Here is an 18,972-nt window from a genome sequence, read left to right as displayed (position 1 = left end):
GAACTACAATTCTAATTAAAAAAAAAAAAAAGCAAGGTAAAATTACAAAATACATCATCATTCAAGAAAAATCATCCATAATAACAGTAATAATAACATAAAAGCTGGGTTTGGTTATACCCAAGTAGGCATTCCAAATATGATTAAACCTTAAAATACTAATTTTATTAATATTGCACATCTTTTGGTATTAACAACAATAATTTTTAGGATATTCGGCTTTTACTAGTAATATATTGATTAATTTTCTCATTTTTACTTACACGTTAAGTATTTAATCGATCACATTGACAAGTAATACCTTTTAGTAGAATAATTACCTAAGTTGAAGAATTTAATATATGTTTAATGATTAAATTTGAGGGTGCCATAAGATTTTTAATGAATATATATTGATGTGTAAAAATTTTTGAATTTTTTCTTTATTTTCTATGTTTTGTAAAATAAATATTTAGTAATAATAATTAAATTATACATATTGAATTATTCGAATTGTAACGCTTTATAACAGTTTGGAAAACAATCTGTAAATTAAGTTATTCAATTGATTCATCAAGGATAGAAAGGAGTATCTTGGATGGGATGGCTTTTCCGGATGCCGCAGAAATGAGGCCTCCAATTTTATGTTATAGCCTTCATGCCGTCGATCCAACGATCCTCGTTCTCCCACCTGGCTAGTTGTTACTGTGAACAACAAAGTAACAGAAGCTTCCAGAAACCGTCTATTTTCCTTCTAGGAAGATTCTTTCTTTTTGTCCTATTGAGAGGATGATCCCTCGCCATTGTCTATGGAGTTAGATTTCATTAAAGCAGTAGCATGGGAAGAGATCTCCTAAATCCTCCTTGTGGACGAGCACCCTTCATCTTAAAAAAAAAAAAAGGACTTTAACTAAATGCGAGACAAACTTAATTGCATTTATAATTATTTAAAATAAATTAATGACATTACAATTTCTATAACATGGCAATTTAATAAATTTACCTGTGGAAAAATAAATCTTTTAATAATATACTAAATACGATTCATAAAGTATGATATATAATAAAAAAAAAGCAATTTATGGAAAACATTAATTTTTGATATGCATTTATAAATTATACTTCCTCCGATCTCAAATATTTATCACTTTTAGGTATTTTACGTCCCTAAAATTATTAATTTGTCCAAAGATCAGCATGGCCAACTACAAATTTATTTATATTTATATTTATATTTTATATTATCTAGTACTTTATTTATTAGCTTTCTACTAGATGGTTGTTTTTCTTTCCCTCTTTTTTATTGTTTCATTATAATTTAAAAGATTTTAAATGGACAACTAATAATTTTAATTTTATATTTATTATTTGATTATAGTTTGGAAAGTTTAATTAGAAGAGATATAAGAAAAATAAAAATATATATGTAATTTTTTGTTGTAATATCTATATATCTATATATATTTATAACAAATTAAAATAAACATAATTTATACTATATATAAATGTGCAAATTTTCTGAAATATCTGTAGTCAAATTTGAGTTATCCTGAAATATTTTGAGACGTTACCAAGACAAAAAAATATTTCCTCCCTTAGGATTCCCTCCTTGAGGATTTCCATAACATCCATCTTGAGAGTTTCCTCCCCGAGTATTCCCATAATCTCAACCTTGTGTGTTTCCTCTATGGGTATTCCCACAACCTCTCTGGGTATAGATAATTATTTAAGATAGACCAAGACCATATATAAAATGTCACCATTAAAATACATTTGCGAACTTAGGAAACTAATCGTAAATGTATAATCATCTTCTCAAACCAACTTAATCTTAATTTTCCTATACTTTACTGGTAAACTGGCGGGAGTTATTACCGCTAGAATTAGCAACCGATATTCATGCGGTCGCAATTCCGTTGCTAAATTTGTTGCAGTTTGATCGTAAATCCATCGGTGAATGTTAAATCTCTATTACTTCAACATTCATCGCAATTGGTCGCAACATCATCGCAATATTGCGACCAACGTACATCGGTCGCAAAAGCACATTTTTTTTGTAGTGATTAGTTTAGAAAGACGTGTAATATTATTAAAATTTACAAGTTCAAATACATAATAGGTTATCCTCAAAGTTCAAAATGCTACAAGGTTAAAATTTCAAAGTATGTATTTAGCATATTTCTAACCTTGTCAAGTATAGCAAATTTCACTTACCTTTTCAATAAATCAATCATCATTTTTAGGAATGAGACTAGTCCTTATATAGTTACTATTGAAATTTAATTACATAGAAATATCATATATAGAATTAGAAACATAAAATTATTTCACTAGAAATAGTATTGCATAAATTAAAGATCACTTATGCAAAGTATACAAACAACATTAAAGCTTTTATTATTTTGTGAGTCATACATTAGGAGCAATCATGCTTCTAACTATCCTCACCTTTCACACAGAAAAACAAGCACCGATTATTCCCTTACATAATATAATATGACAAGCGCTTGAATTTGATTAAAAAGTTTTTGGGATACTAATGCTGATGTCCACTTTAATTAATTCATTTTTGGCACTACGAAAAATTCCATCTTGAGTGTTTCTGTCATGAGAATGTCCAGCTCCAGCTCCGCCTTGAGTGTTCCCACTCTCCCCGCCTGAGTGCTACTGCTCCTGCTACCTCCACCCTGAATGTTTCCAACCTTAGTGTTACCGCTTTTTCCACCTTCAATGTTTCCGACCTTAGTGTTACCGCTTTCTCCACCTTCAATGTTTCCGACCTTAGTGTTACCGCTTCCTCCACCTTCAATGTTTCCGACATGAGTGTTACCGCTTCCTCCACCTTCAATGTTTCCGACGTCAGTGTTACCACTTCCTCCACCTTCAATGTTTCCGATATTAGTGTTACCGCTTCCTCCACCTTCAATGTTTCCGACGTCAGTGTTACCGCTTCCTTTACCTTGAATGTTTCCGACGTCAGTGTTACCGCTTCCTTCACCTTGAATGTCTCCGATCTTAGTGTTACCACTTCGTTCACCTTGAATGTCTCCGACCTTAGTGTTACCGCTTCCTCCACCTTGAATGTCTCCGACCTTAGTGTTACCGCTTCCTGCACCTTGAGTCGACATTGTTTCACTCGGAACTTGTTAGAATGTTTTGATGAAATATTTTTGTGTCTTGGCAAGAGACTTGTGAATCCTTATATACGCATATCGGAAATGAAGCGTGATTTAGAAAATTGTTACACTATTCATTGCTGATTAGGTGACAGGTATAACTAATTATTTAAGATAGACCAAGACCATATATAAAATGTCAACATTAAAATACATTTGCAGACTTAGGAAACTAATCGTAAATGTATAATCATCTTCTTAAACTAACTTAATCTTAATTTTATTATACTTGATTGGTAATTAATTACCACCCCATAATTAATTGTGACATTACAGTTTATTTGAATCAAGAAAAATAGGCAGAGTCAATGAGAAGAAAAAATAGAAAAAAATAAAAATGAAAAAAGACTGAGAGAGTGTGTAATAAAAAGACTTTGTATATTAAAAAGTAAAAAAAAAAAAAAAAAGACTGAGAAAGTGCCTAACAAATATATAGTTTTTGTAAATGAGGTGTGGTCTAGTTGATTTTCTTATTTATGTGTGGAGTTAGAAATCTCGAGTTTGAGTCATCTTGACCACAAGTGCTTTCATAAACTTGGTGAGTACAAAAGAGTGCTACTCCTGTAGTGTTATTTCGATTTATTGAACCTCTCAATAAATCAAAAAAAATATATAAATAAAATTGGTAAAATGATTAGTTAGAGTCGTTATCAGAATTAAATTCAATATCTTTTCAAATTCGTGAAATTATACAAAAACCAAGTGTAAAACAAGTAACTACGAGCCTCATTGCTCATATTGTGTTGCTACTCACAAAATAACAAGACTTTTAATGTATTTTGTGTACTTTACATAATTGATCTTCAGTTTATGCTATAATATTTTAAATGAAGAAATTTCGAGTTCCTATTACTCATCAAGTATTTACTGCTATTAGTTTTGACATTATATAAGAAATTGGCTTATCAAATATTTTATGAACTTCTTAATTAGTTAATTGGGTCAATAATAGGGAATTTTTCGGTGAATCTATTTAACAATTATCATATATAAGACATAAAGTTGAATATGAATGGCATAAATATTTCTCTATGATTTATAGTTGATTATGCTTGTATAATAACTCATGCAATATTATCTAGATCGTTGTATACTCTCTCTGTCCCAAAATATAAGTAGTTTAAAGTCTTTGCACTAAATTGCTATACGCTATCTCTATCCCAAAATATAAGTAGTTTAAGGTTTTTGCATGAGGTTTAAGAAATTAATTAATTCTATTAAATTACGATAAAAGAAAGAGTAAATCAACCATATTACCCTTAATTTCAAAACTAAGGGTAACTTATGAAGATGATTATTATATCTAATATAGGAAAATGTATTATTGAAAAGCTATAATTTATTACTCCTTAAAAATACTCAAAACGGCTTATATTTTGAGACAAAACAGTCACAGTAAAACAACCTATATTTTGGAATGGAGGATGTAACCCAATGTTACACTAATTGTTCAAAGACTAGTCCAATTACTAATAATTAAGAATAATTAAGGTAATTATTGAGTTGAGTTGAGTTAAGAATTAGGAATAATTATTGTTCAAGGACTAGTCCAGTAAAAGGTGGTTTGTTTTGAACTAAATTCTAAATGTTGAATATTTTAGAAGTTAGAACCATTTAACAAATGTTTGAATTTAAAAGTCTACTAATAAATGCTACCTAATGTTTATTTGTTTGTACTAGAATAAATCAATGAAAAAAGTTTTTTTTTTTTTTTTATAATAGAGTAAAATGGGAGAAATTTTTTGTTTAAATTTTATTGTGATTGATTTATCCGTAGATTATAATAGAGTAATGTCAAATCATTATTTTTTGTATAAATTTTTATCAACGAATTATAATACAAACAATAAATAATGAATTATAATTTATAGTTTTTTTTATTTGGTTTGACAATTAATGGATTCACATTTAAGAATACAAACAAGTCTACATTAGGTCGTTATTCATTAGTGGATTTTTAAATCTTAGTTAGCAATAAATTAAAAAAAAAAATAAGGACTTGTTAATATGTAAATACAGATTTAGATAATATGATAAATTGAAAATTTTATTGCATTTTACTAGGAAAGTGCAACTTTCTTAGTCATCCTAAGGAAGTTACTTCCTTGTGAAAGGGAAATTGGATGACCTATTTCCTAAAAAATAGAATCGAGAATATAAGTTAAACACAAGCATTTCACGCACTTCCCGAAAAATTGCACTTTCTTAATCTACTTACCCCAATCAAAAATTGCACTTCTTAATCTACTTACCCCAATCAAACATCACCTAATTCTTATTTTCTGCAAAGGTTAACTTAACGAAGTCTTTTTTTAATCATTAACAAAGTATTAATTCTCCTAAATTATAACAAAATCAAGTGTAATTTAATTAAATTACTCTTTGTCTTAAAACCAAAATTTGAACAATTCACCAGCTATTGGATACGAAATACTAGCCATTAGATACGAAACAGCTATCAACTGTATAAATAAGTTAAACCAAACCTCGTCTTAAACAATAATAGTATTTGATAATGTTAATAATTGAACATTAATATTATTGATATATAAAAGAATAATATATGTATATTGAAAGATATTAGACTTCTAAATAAATTCTAACTAACAGATAAACTAGAATTTCTATTATCATTATCCAACCATAATTATCTCTCCACTAATATAAATATTCTCAATTAAGCGTACAAGGGGCTAATTCAAAATTCACAATTATTTACTCTTCAAATTCTTAGAGTTTAACAATTGGTGCGGGGAGCGTGGAACGTACCTTCTATAGTAACACTACACGAATATTGAAGCATAGCTTCCCTAAAAGAAATATAAAGATAAGATTTACTCTACATATTTTTTTCATTAATATATATATATATTTATATTACTTTGTTTTCAATGTGCGCGTTCAAAAGATGAAAGAATCATGTTCCATGAAGTTCCTCAGAGAAGCATTGTGTCATGGACCTCGATTACTACTGGGGTGCGGATTAAATGGTCGATGGGCTGATGCAATTACAGGTTGAATTTCCAGTATTCCGAGATCAGCCTCAACTGCCTACACTCTTGGGAACCTTGTATCATACTCAATTTGGAAGGCTTCCATTGGTGGATAAATTAACATCACTTCCTCTAATGGTTGCAGGTAGTACAATAAAATGGAGGTCAATAAATTCGGACTTAAGCGATCTATAAACAGTCCATCAGACTGGACATAACTAATTCTCCAGTTTGACCTTAAGATGTCCATAAATAGTCCATCAGTTCGGACATAATTAAATTCTCCAGTTTGGACTTAAGCGGTCCATAAACGGTCCATCAGTTCGGACACAACAAATTCTTCAGTTCGGACTTAAGCGGTCCATAAACAGTCCATTAGTTCGGACACAGCCAATTCTCCAGTTTGGACTTAAGCGGTCCATAAACAGTCCATCAGTTCGGATATAAACAGTCCATCAACTCGAACTTAAACAGTCCAACAGCTCATACTTAAGCAGTCCTCAATACAACGGACTTAAGCAGTCTTCAATAAATTCGAGCTTAAAGAAGTTCACAGCGAGCTGAAGCACCTCAACATTTAAACAGATTCAATTCACTTATTCGGACTTAAATCAGTCCATTCATTCCAGATTTAAGTAACTCAACCACAACACTCTACCAACTATAACATTTATTGCACATAAATGACCAACATCTTTTGGGACTCCTGATAATATTAATTATTGAACATTAATATTATTGATATATAAAAGAATAATATATATATGAAGAATATTAGACTCCTAAATAAACTCTAACTAATAGATAAACTAGAATTCCTACTATCTTTATCTAACCATAATTATCTCTCCACCAATAGAAATATTCTTGATTAAGCCTGCAGGGTGTTAATTCACAATTTAAAATTATTTACTCCTCATATTATGAGAGTTTAACGGCATTAATAATTTTTTTAATTATATAATATTCCAAAATAATTATTAAAAAGTTCTCGAATAAAGGGTAGCATGACAATTGGATCATGAGCATAATTTTTAACGTTTCTGTAAAGGATCTATAATTCATTATTAATCTTAAAAGTATATAAAATATATAATCCGGTAATAAAACAACCTATGCATTGCTGGCTTTCTCCTAGTTAGGTTCTAATTCCATTAACATACACTCTCTCATTCCATTATATTTTTTTTATTAACTATTAATATATATCTTTATTTTTTATACTAATAAAATTAAAATCCTTAAGGCTATTATAGTTTTACTATATTTAATATATACCTTATTAGTACTATATAATATAAATTTTTTTATTCGATAAAATTTAAATTTAAATAAAAAATTAATATAGCCAATCAAAATAAAATTATATTTATTTTTCAACCAATAAAATTAAAATCCTTCAAAATATTTTCGTTAATCTATAATTTAGTACGAGTGTTTTCGGTAATTCTAATACTTCAAGTCTATCTTCATTCTTTCTTAAATTATTTTAACAATTATTTCTCCGCCCACGCTTGTATTGAAATGGTATTAAATTAAAACACTCACAACAATAATAGCTCCCTATTTATCTCCAAATTTTTATTAATACACCTAGAACTAATATTGCTTAGTTATTAGAATAGTGTATTGTTTTAAATTAACTAGTTAAAGCTATTTTTTTCTTATTTTTGAAGTTATTTGAAAATTTGATACCAATGGAGATATAGTTAATTATTATAGTTTAGACAAAAACATTAACTACAAATGTGAACGTTAAAAATCTGTTAGTATTATATTAAGATTGGATAAAAGGCAATTAATGCTTTCATGTGGCACTTGACTAATTATATTTCTCAAACAGCACAAAGCTATGCATATTCCTTAGTTTATTTCGTTTAATGTTTTGTTTTATATTTGAAATTTTCAGTTGGATTTGAATTCAAGCTAGTTGGTTCTAGTTTCAGTTTCCTTATTTAAAATTAATATATTTTTCAAAGAAGAACTAGAATTCTAATTTTTTTTTTAAAAAAAATCAAAGTAAAATTACAAAATACATCATCATTCAAGAAAAATCATCCATAATGACAGTAATAATAACATAAAAGCTGGATTTGGTAATACCCAAATATGATTAAACCTTAAAATACAAATTGTATTAATATTGCACATCTTTTCAAATTAACAACAATAATTTTTAGGATATTCGGCTTTTACTAGTAATATATTGATTAATTTTCTCATTTTTACATACACATTTAATATTTGATCGATCACATTGACAAATAGGACCTTTTAGTAGAATGATTATGTAAGTTGAAGAATTTAATATGTGTTTAATGATCAAACTAAAACTTTAGGGTGCCATAAAATTTTTAATGAACGACAAAGTAACAGGAGCTTCCAGAAACAATCTAGGTTCATTCTAGGAAGATTCTTTCTTTCTGTCCTGTTGAGAGGATGATCCCTGGCCATTGTCTATGGAGTTAGATTTCATCAAAGCAGTAGCACGGGAAGAGATCTCCCAAATCCTCCTTGTGGACGAGCACCCTTCATCTTAAAAAAAAAAAAGAGGGGGGCGGGGGCGGGCTTTAACAAAACGCTAGACAAACTTAATTGAATTTATAATTATTTAAAATAAACTAATGACGCTACAATTTCTATAACATGGCAATTTAATAAATTTATTTGCGGAAAAATAAATCTTTTAATAATATTTTAAATACAATTCATAAAATATGATATATAATAAAAAAAAAGTAATTTACGGAAAACATGTATTTTTGATATGTATTTATAAATTATATTTCTTCCGTTCTCAAATATTTATCATTTCACGTCCCTAAAATTATTAATTTGTCTATAGTATAGATCTGCATTGCCAACTACAAATTTATTTATATTTATATTTATATTTTATATTATCTAGCACTTTATTTATCAGCTTTCTACCAGATGGTTTTTTTTCTTTCCCTCTTTTTTATTGTTTCATTATAATTTAAAAGATTTTAAATGGACAACTAATAATTTTAATTTTATATTTATTATTTGATTATAGTTTAGAAATTTTAATTAGAAGAGATATAAGAAAAATAAAAAAATATATGTAATTTTTTATTGTAATATCTATATATCTATATATATTTATAATAAATTAAAATAAACATAATTTATACTATATACAAATATGCGAATTTTCCGAAATATCTGTAGTCAAATTTGAAATATCCTAAAATATTTTGAGACATTACCAAGACACAAAAAATATTTCTCCCTTAGGATTTCCTCCTTGAGGATTTCCATAACATCCACCTTGAGTGTTTCCTTCCTAAGTATTCCCATAACCTTCACCTTATGTGTTTCCTCCCTGGGTATTTCCACAACCTCACTGGGTATAGTTAATTATTTAAGATAGAACAAGACCATATATAAAATGTCAACATTAAAATACATTTGCAGATTTAGGATACTAATCTTAAACTAACGTAATCTTAATTTTCTTATACTTGATTGGTAATTAATAGCACCCCATAATTAATTGTGACATTAAAGTTTATTTGAATTGAGAAAAATAGGAAGAGATATATCCACATATTTAATTTAAATAATGACTTTAGTAGGCAGCCATTAATAAAATAATAGATTTTATTGATCCATGAAAGTGAATTGCATTGTTTGAACTAAATTCTAAATGTTAGAATATTTTAGAAGTTAGAACCATTTAACAAATGTTTGAATTTAAAAGTTTACTAATAAATGCTACCTAATGTTTATTTGTTTGTATTAGACTAAATCAATGAAAAATGATTTTTTTTTTATAAAAAAAAAATAAGGGTATGTCTAACTATTTACTTTAAAAAAAGTAAAATGGGATAAATTTTTTAAAATTTTTATTGTGATTTATTTATCCGTAGATTATAATAGAGTAATGTCAAATCATTATTTTTTGTACAAATTTGTATCAATGAATTATAATACAAACAATAAATAATGAATTATAATTTATAGTTTTTTTTTTTATTTGGTTTGACAATTAATGAATTCACATTTAAGAATACAAACAAGTCTACATTAGGTAGTTATTCATTAGTGGATTTTTAAATCTTAGTTAGCAATAAATAAAAGAAAATTAAAGACTTGTTAATATGTAAATGCAGATTTATATAATATGATAAATTGAAAATTTTATTGCATTTAATTAGGGAAGTGCAACTTCTTAATCTACTTACCCCAATCAAAAATTGCACTTCTTAATCTACTTACCCCAATCAAACATCACCTAATTTTTATTTTCTGCAAAGGTTAACTCAATGAAGTTTAACTAAGAAAGTGAATTAATTTATTTTTAATTTGTTGAGACAGCGCGCTTTTATCATTTTTTTTTTAATTTATAGAAAAAGTCTGATTAGCATTTTTTAAGTAAAAATACTAAAAAATATTTTTTAAAAAAGAGAAAATGACAAATGATATTTATTTCATCATAGTGCATTTTTGAATCAAACTTCATTACTATGAAGTATACACATACTTATTTTTTATTTATTTTATTTATTATCATATTTTAGAACGGACTAATCCGTTTCTAAACAGAATGAAGCTCAAAATCTTATGTTAAATTTAGCAACGGAATTTTAGAATGGAATGTTCCGTTGCTAAGTTACATGTGGAATTAGTGCGCTTAATTTAGGAACGGATATTGGAAACGGATTTATCGTCCTTTGCCACTCTAGAAACGGAAATAGTATCAGTGTCTAAACTGATTTGGCGTATTTTATAATTTAGAAACGAGTAAATCCGTTTCTATTATTTTTTTTTCTTGTAGCGACCCCTGGATCAATTAATTAAGCCGTTTAAAATCTATCTATCTATATTATATATAAATATAGGAATAGAGAAAAATAATGAGATTTCCGATAGTAATCTTAATAAAATTTAAAATATACTAAAATAACTTTAGTCATAGTCAAATAGAAAATTACATTTTATTAGTTGATTGAATATATTGATAAAAATTATTTTTTAAATAAATACATATGGATAGTAAGGATTTGAAAATTTTAAGTTTTATCTTTTTTAAATTTACTTTTAATAAATATATATGATAAGGGGACATTTGAAGATTTGTATATTTTATTTTTTAAATATTTGATTCTATTTTAATTATAAGTTGAAATATTTTATTCCGAGAGAAATAAAAAAAAAGAAAAAAATATGTTCTTTTTTTCTTTACATTTGTATGATTTAATTGGATATATTTTTTTTAAAAATAAAATATAAGCATGAGAACACTCAGGGTGGAGGACGGGGTAATACCCAAGGAGGGAACACTCAAGGCGAAGGTGGCGGTAATACTCTGGGAGGCAACACTCAGGGTGGAGGATGGGATAATACCCAAAGAGGAAATACGCGAGGTTGAAATATGCATGTTTTCTGTGTTTAAGTAATTTCAATTGGACAGAATAAATGGTGTTGTTTTTTTTTTTTTTTTTTTTTTGTTTTATCTGTGAAAGCTAAGGTTAATTTGTTAGGGCATCAGCTCTGATACCACTTGTTAGGATACCGGCAATAAAAATATACGAGAATAATTAAGCAGCGGAAATATTAAAATGGGACACACAGAAATTTACGTGGTTTACCCTCAACTGTTTAGGGCTACGTCCACGGGACCAACTCCGAATATTTTTCTTCCACTATTAAAAAATAGTAGGTACACAAAGAGAGCAATACAAAAATAGTGGCACATAAAGTGTTTCCCAAAAACACCCCAAAATAATCCTCACTATTTTTCTCTCCCCTAATTTTAGGAAACCCTTCCTAAAACTAATAACTAACTCTCTACATTTTTCCTTCGTATTTCTGCTGTATGTTGTGTGTTCTGCCTCTACCTCTATTTATAGGCAGGTTATGAGAGCATTTGAGAGAGCCGTGCATTAACAATGCACGGCACTCCTTTGTCAAATGGCATGCCAACCTTTGAATGGTTGGCTGCCAACCTTTGAAAAAAAAAAAAAACACGTTTTTTCCCTTTTTTTTTTCTTTTTCTTTTCATTTGTGTGTGGGTCCCACTTGAGTGGGCACCACCACAACAAATCTCCCTCTGCACACTCAAGTGGGGACATTCGCCATACTCATCCCTACAACTATAATCTATTAGATCTGCCCACCATCTTGTACCGCCGCTACAACTTTGCGGGACACGCCGCCCGACCTCCTTTTGTCGGGAAGACTTTCGACACAAGGCACCACCTGTAGATCTTTTTTCGGTCTTGGTCTTATTGTTACACAGCAACTCTTTGCACACTTCAGTAATCTTGATTGCCACGACACGGCTCCCCCTGCAAATGTGATTGGATATCCTGAAAATCCATTTCACTGCAGTCCAATATTCCTTTCCAGCGATAATCTATTAGATCTGTCAACCATCTTGTACCGCCGCTACAACTCTGCGGGACACGCCGCCCGACCTCCTCTTGTCGAGAAGACTTTCAACACAAGGTACCACCTGCAGATCTTTTTCCGATCTTTAGCTACCACAAATGAACCTTTTGTGAGCTTCCACTGATCATTTCTGAAGGTGCTACAGAAACCTTCATCATCAAATCTACCAATCGAGATTTGGACGCATGCTCAAAAACCCATTCCTCATCAGTATTGTCTAGCAAATGCATTTTGATTACCATAAGGAGATCTCTCAGTTCTCCATATATGATAATTCCCGCCATTTAGACTGATCATTTTTCTTGTCCATTTTGACTTGTGCAGAATATCATCACCAACATAAACCGTATACGTGAACAGTAGTATACGTGAATAGTGACCATGAATAGTAAAAGTATACTCGAACAGTAACTGTACACGTAAATAGTACTGTATGTGAATAGTACCTGTATACGTGAATAGTACTATACGTAATAGTGCTGGGCTTAACAGTGACGGGCTCAGCAACAGTAACGCCAATAGTACTGTTCACCACCAACTTTGAGGTACTATTTTACTATTCATCACTAAGTCGATTCTGCAACGTCTTTCCGAGCGGACAGCACCAATGGACTCATCGTAATTTTCTCTTCATCGTGGTATATTTATTTTCAAATATATCCACGGATCCGGTACCGCTATCTGACCGGCTGGACCTACCAAAACCTTCGGCTCTGATACCACTTGTTAGGGCATCAGCTCTGATACCACTTGTTAGGATACCGGCAATAAAAATATACGAGAATAATTAAGCAGCGGAAATATTAAAATGGGACACACAGAAATTTACGTGGTTCACCCTCAACTGTTTAGGGCTACGTCCACAGGACCAACTCCGAATATTTTTTCTTCCACTATTAAAAAATAGTAGGTACACAAAGAGAGCAATACAAAAATAGTGGCACATAAAGTGTTTCCCAAAAACACCCCAAAATAATCCTCACTATTTTTCTCTCCCCTAATGTTAGGAAACCCTTCCTAAAACTAATAACTAACTCTCTACATTTTTCCTTCGTATTTCTGTTGTATGTTGTGTGTTCTGCCTCTGCCTCTATTTATAGGCAGGTTATGAGAGCATTTGAGAGAGCCGTGCATTAACAATGCACGGCACTCTTTTGTCAAATGGCATGCCAACCTTTGAATGGTTGGCTGCCAACCTTCGAAAAAAAAAAAAAAACACGTTTTTTCCCTTTTTTTTTTTTTCTTTTTCTTTTCATTTGTGTGTGGGTCCCACTTGAGTGGGCACCACCACAACATAATTATGATTCTTGTTGCTCATAATGTACGACTCACAGTAATAAGAGTGTTAATGTACTATGTGACATTCCATCATTCCATCTTAGCAATAAACAAAAATGCAAGACTTGATAATATGACATACATACAATTAAAACTAATAGAGTTGATTGATATTTTAATAAATCAAATAAATTGTATATATTCTTTTAAATAATAAAATTAAAAATAAAAGAGATAATATTATATCATTTCATTTAAAAATGGTCTTGTCAAAAAATGCAATTTTTCATAATTTCAATTAGTTGTTTAATTGATTTGGACAACAAAATAATAATTTCTCTAAATTTCTATATATGGATTATTTTTTTAAAAACTTGCAACATATAATGTACACAGATGGGTTGCCGTCATTATGCATCAACAGAGAAATAATTAAAAGAGACTTAACCTAATTAATTCTTCAACATTGGTCTTGGTCAATTTTTATTTTTGTACTTGATTATGGCAAACCAACACACGATGTGAATCACCACCATTATTAATTTGATTCGTTTAAGGTTTCTAAACCGAATTAACCTCTCGACTTGATGTTATTGGTAGGTTAGAGTATATTTCGGTGGCACATCTCTTGCTAAAGAGGCCCTTATGATGATGTTTTTTAGTCTGTAAATATATTAATTGGCATATAAGCTTCTCACTTTGTTCTTTTAATCCTTATTTTATCTTTCGAATAAAAAATTTCTATTGAAAGAGTTTTATTTAAATTTTTATATAATTATCTCAAACAACACTTGCGTATATACACGTTAATTAACGGTAAGTCACATTGACAAATAAATTTGTATAAAAATATTATTGATTCAGTTCATACAAGAGGCAATAAATCGAGTTTAGATAATTCATTCTCTTATGCTCCATTTGTTTTTGTAAAACAACTTACTGAAAAATATTTTCCATGGAAAATAATTTTTCAAATGACTTATTTTCCGTTGTTTGATTGTAATATTGAGAATTAGTTAAAAATATTAAAGTTTTTATCTCATAAGACCTTAAAAAATATTAATAATAACAGAAATTTTATAATTATAAATTTTATTGTTAAATATGAGAAGAATGGAAATATATATATATATCGGGTCAAGACTGTCTATAAATCTCTTTTGTTGGTATCAGAGCCAGGAGATTTAGATCTGCTTGCTGGTATACATATAAAGACTTCATTTTATAATATATTATAGACAGTCTTGACTGTGTTCCACTGAACCTATTCCGTCTGAACCCGTGAGTAAGACCCGTGTGTGTGGCATCTAAAGGGTATAACAGGAAGGGTATAACCGGACAGTTGTCATTAAGGTTTATAGTATCTTATAAAATGGATCCTTTATTATGTAGATCGGCTAGTAGTAATAAATCTGAAGACTCAGATAACTCAGAAATTAAAAGGGTCATAAATCGCAATGAATTAATTTTACAAGATTTTAGTAAAGCAATTGATGAATGAGAAATACCTAAAGTAGATAAAGAACAGATTTATAAAATTAATAAATTTACTTTATTTAAAACTGATTATGTTATTAAAACTGAAAAAAGAGATTTTCAACTCAGTAAACCTTTTGAAAGGATAACTCTTTTATCTTCTAAAACTTTACAACATCATAAAAGTAAAAAATATAAATATATTCATATAGGATTAATACAAGTAGGAATAAAACCTTTAACAAGAGAAGGATTAAACACTAGTATTCTTGCAGTAATAAGAGATGCTAGATTTTTAAATTTTCAAGATTCATTACTAGGATCTGTTGAGACTAGCTTAAGTGAAGGACCGATCTCTTTTGAGGTCTATCCTGATATGACTGTCTCTTTAAATGATTTAAATATTTTAGAAAGTATAGTTTTGGAAATTAAAACTCACAATTATAAAATGAAACAAGGATCAATTCCTATAGCTTTGATTTATAAAATTCATTATAAAGCAATGAACTCAGCTTTTGGAACTAAATATAAGTTACAACCTAAAATTGGCGAAACACGTTTTCTTCAAACAGATTTAACTAAAACAAACGCTGTGATACCTAAAACCGTTCAATGGAAAGACATCACACTTCTCGATGAATGGATTTTGGAAGGGGTTGTACCTCCTCCTATATTAGAACCAATTAAACCAAATGTCAATTTACAAAAAATTGAACAGTTTGAAGATGGTAAAGTTACACTAAAATTTAATAGGAGCCATAGTATGAGATATACAGGGTCATCTTCCTCTGTTACTACAGATGAAAATGATAAACCTAGTTCCTCTATACCTTCAGTAATTTATGCTAAATATAAAGAACCTGAAAATAAACCAATCATCCAGACATTAGTAAAACCTAGGTATTCTACCTCAGATATTCCAAATAAAATGAAAGGTGTTGATTATAGTAATTCCATTCCACAAGCAGTTTATAATCCCGTAGATAATTATGTAAATCAACAATCTAATTTGGTAACTTGATCACCAGAATCACCAACAGCTTCGGCTATAACTGAAAATATTAGTGATATAAATAGGGAACTAAATGTTCTTAGTAAGGAAGATATTGAAAAAAGTTTGATAAAAGAAATATCTAAAACTAAAAATTTAATAAAAATGAAAAAGATATTAAAAACTTATACTTTTGAAGAATTAAAACATGAATATTTAGAGTATAAAATAAATAACCAAACTGAAATTAAATTCTTTGAATGGTATGAATTAATTAAGGAAAATAAATCTGGTAAAAGTTTAAACCCAATTACCACTAGAGATAAAAGATCTGAATGGATAGTAAATAATCAAATTGTTAAAAGTGATTTTCCTCCTAAAATAATTAGTAAATTAAAACATCAAGATAATGAAATTATCTGTGCACCATATAAAGTGGCTAGAGATAATGATGTGAATAGTAAAATAATTGAGCAAAATAACTTTAGTAACGCAAGTCTGATTTGTTTAAACTCTCAATTAAAACGCATAGAACATCTGTTAGAAGATAAACCTTTAATTACAGAAAATATAAAAGGTAAAGAAACAGTAAAACCTCACATGTTTAAACCATACCAAATTTCTCAATCAAGTCAAAAAGAATTTGTGAATCAATTAAAAGACCAATTAAGTAAACTTGGGGTACGCTCTGAAACTACACAACAAGTAGCTCCTGATACTTCCCAAGAATCCAGAAACATAAATATATTAGAAGAAAACACCAACTCTGATGTTAGTGAACCTGACTCAGAAGATGTTAAGCAATTTGAATTAAATCCTATAAATCATCATAGAGAAATAGTAAATAGGGCACCAAATCTAGGTATTATTGATAAACCTAACACTATATCTCAATTTAAATATAATGCTTCAACGATTTATGAATGGAATATAGATGGTTTAAGTGAATATAATATATTAAGTATTTTGCAACAAATGACTATGGCTGCAAATGCTTATAAAACCCAGTCAATCATTTCTGATAAAGCTATAGCAGAAATTTTAATTGCTGGGTTTACAGGTCAACTTAAAGGTTGGTGGGATTATCACCTAACTAACCAACAACATTTAGAAATACTAAACTCAATCCAAGTAAATGATGAAGGTGAACCTATATATGATGAAAATGGTGAAGTAATCCAGGATGCAGTGTCATCTTTAATTCTTACTATTTCATTACATTTTATAGGCGATCCGTCTCACTTAAAAGATAAAAATGCAGAATTATTAAGTAATCTTAAATGTAGAAATTTAGGTGATTTTCAATATTATAAAACGACTTTTCTCACTCGATTAATGTTAAGGAAAGACTCTAATCAAAGCTTTTGGAAAGAAAAGTTTTTAGTTGGGTTACCTTATTTCTTGGGAGAAAAAGTTAGAAATCATATTAAACAACAACATGGTCAACCTATACCTTATATATATATATATATATATATATATATATATATATATATATATATATATATATATATATATATATATTATGAAAGTCGCGGGTGGTAGTGGCCGCCGGTGGCTGGTGGTGGTTGCCGATTGTGGTAGCTAGTGGTGGTAGTCAGTGGTAAATGGTGACCGGTGGTAGTGACTATGATGATTAATAGATTAAAAAAATATGGATCTACAAAGTTTGTCAATGTCCGAAAAATGTTTACTCTTTTGAAAATGTGAAGTTATTTTCCTTAAAGAATGACTTAATTTTCCTTTGACCAGGAAAATATTTTCCGTTTACTTATTTTCCTGAATGTCAAAAATAACGAAAAAATTGTGAAAAATATTTTCTTACAAGTCATTTTACGGAAACAAGCCTTATAATACAAACAAATAGACATTAGGTAGATATTTGTTAATGAACTTTTAAACCTTAACAATAAGTAAAAAATAAAGGACTTGATAAGTATATGTATATATATATATATATATATATATATATATATATATATATATATATATATATATATATATATCAATGTTACGTAAGTCTGGCTATGGAGGAAGGTCGAGTAAGCATTAAATCATTGAGAAAACAGCTAATATTTCTAAAGAAATATTGCTTTCATAACATAGATGACGTTAGAATTTGAGGAGCACATTTCGACTGTCACCAAACTCTAAATATTTATTTGATAATTAATGAATTCACGTTTTATAATACAAACCTTAGAAATATTAGATAGTAGTGGACTTTAAAATCTTAGCAATTATTTATAGTTAATAAGGGAACAATAGGATTTTCGATAATATCTTTATAAGATTCACTCAATATAAAAAAGTATTCATATTTATTATTTTTAACATATCGGGTAGAGTGCTTTTATAATTTTTTAATTTATAGAAAATTGGATTGATATTTTTTTTGGTAGAAATAGAATAAAAAGACTAAAAAAAAGAGAGAAAATGGAATATGAATATGTTATTTATTTTATCATATTAATTTATTTAAATTTTTCAATGAAACTTACTTAGTGTTTGATATAGTTATTGTATTGTTGTATTATTAAGCAAATTGATGTAGTTATTTGTAGATAAAATATAATCAATAATCAATAAGATAAATTTTTAAAATAACTTTAAAAATAAAAACAAAATATCTCTAACTAGTTTTAAAACAATACACTATTAT

Source organism: Jatropha curcas, chromosome 6, assembly GCF_041381405.1.
Source record: "Jatropha curcas cultivar XTBG-Jc1 chromosome 6, XTBG_Jcur_1.0, whole genome shotgun sequence".
Classification (NCBI taxonomy): Eukaryota; Viridiplantae; Streptophyta; class Magnoliopsida; order Malpighiales; family Euphorbiaceae; genus Jatropha; species Jatropha curcas.
Note: the sequence above shows the minus strand (reverse complement) of the source record.